This window comes from Nycticebus coucang, chromosome X (genome assembly GCF_027406575.1).
Source record: "Nycticebus coucang isolate mNycCou1 chromosome X, mNycCou1.pri, whole genome shotgun sequence".
Lineage (NCBI taxonomy): Eukaryota > Metazoa > Chordata > Mammalia > Primates > Lorisidae > Nycticebus > Nycticebus coucang.
The window spans coordinates 42,793,388-42,795,269 of record NC_069804.1 but is presented as its reverse complement, the minus strand read 5'-3'; the positions used below and the strand labels follow the sequence as shown (position 1 = coordinate 42,795,269).

General features: G+C 48.1%; 1 pseudogene; it reads left to right on the top strand.

The window, feature by feature from the left end:
* Positions 1–424: 424 nt before the first annotated feature.
* LOC128577675 (glyceraldehyde-3-phosphate dehydrogenase-like) lies at positions 425–1,882 on the top strand (annotated as a pseudogene).

The following is a 1,882-nucleotide window of genomic DNA, read 5'->3' as shown; positions in this document are numbered from 1 at the left end:
CCAGATCAAAAGAGTTCTGGAGATGGGTGGTGGGGATGGTTGCATAACATGAGTGCACTTAATACCATTGAATGGTATATTTTAAATGGTTAAAATTTTGACTTTTATGTTATATGTATCTTATTACAATAGAAAAATTTTAAATTACATTGCAAATATAATCATCAAATATCAGATTTTTATCTAAATTATTTAAATAACACTGGCATTTTTAATTAATTAATTTTTTTTTGTAGAAACAGAGTCTCACTTTGTCACCCTCAGTAGAATGCCATGGCATCTCAGCTCACAGCAACCTCCAACTCCCAAGCTTAGGCAATTCTCTTGCCTTAGCCTCCCCAGTAGCTGGGACTTACAGGCGCCCACCACAACGCCCGGCTATTTTTTTGTTGCGGTTTGGCCGGGGCCGGGTTTGAACCCGCCACCCTCAGTATATGGGGCCGGCGCCCTACTCACTGAGCCAGACGTGCTGCCCTTTATTTTAATTTTTGAAAATTTAATTAATTCTTATTAAGGGCTCTCTGGTCCTCCTGTTCGTCAGACAGCCGCTTCTTCTCATGCAGCACAAGCCACATCCCTGAGGCACCATGGTTAAAGTAAAGGTCGGAATAAACAGCTTTGGTCGTATTGGGCGCCTAGTCACCAGGGCTGCTTTTAACTCTGGCAAAGTGGATATTGTTGCCATCAGTGACACCCTCATTGACCTCAACTACATGGTCTACATGTTCTAGTATGATTCCACCCATGGAAAATTCCATGGCACAGTCAAGGCTGAGAACGGGAAGCTTGTCATCAGTGGAAATACCATAACCATCTTCCAGGAGCAAGATTCCACCAAAATCAAATGGGGCAAGGCAGGTGCTGACTACGTTGTCGAGTCCACTGGTGTCCTCACCACCATGGAGAAGGCTGGGGCTCACCTACAGTGGGGTGCCAAAAGGGTCATCATCTCTGCCCGTTCTACTGATGCCCCCGTGTTTGTGATGGGTGTGAACCACAAGAGGTATGAGAACAGCCTCACCATTGTCAGCAATGCCTCCTGCACCACCAACTGCTTAGCCCCTCTGGCCAAGGTCATCCATGACAATGTCAGCATCATGGAGGAGCTGATGAGCAGTCCATGTCAGCATTACCACCCAGAAGACTGTGGATGACCCCCCCTGGGAAGTTGTGGCACAATGGCACAGCACTCTGCAGAACATCATCTCTGCCTCAACTGATACAGCCAAGGCTGTGGGCAAGGTCATCCCTGAGCTGAATGGGAAGCTCACTGGCATGGCTTTCTGTGTTCCCACTGCAAATGTGTCATTAATGGACCTCACCTGCAGTCTGGAGAAGGCTGCCAAATACGATGATATCAAGAAGGGGGTGAAGCAGGCATCGGAGGGCCCCCTCAAGGGCATCCTGGGCTACACTGAGCACCAGGTCGTCTCCAACTTCAGTGGTGATAACCATTCTTCCATCTTTGATGCTGGGGCTGGCACTGCCCTCAACAACAACTTCGTAAAACTCATTGCCTGGGTCTCAGCGCCCATAGCTCAGTGGTTAGGGTGCAAGTCACATACACTGGAGCTGGTGGGCTCAAATCCAGCCCCAGCCTGCTAAACAACGACAACAGTAACAACAACAACAACAAAAAGCAGCTGGGTGTTGTGGCGTGCGCCTGTAGTCCCAGCTACTTGGGAGGCTGAGGCAAGAGTTAGGCTTAAGCCCAAGAGTTAGAAGTTGCTGCGAGTGGTGACACAACAGCACTCTACCGAGGGCGACGTAATAGGACTCTGTCTCAAAAAAAAAAAAAACCCTCATTGCCTGGTATGACAATTAATTTGGCTACAGTAACAGGGTGGTGGACCTTATGGCCCACATGTCCTCCAAGGAGTAA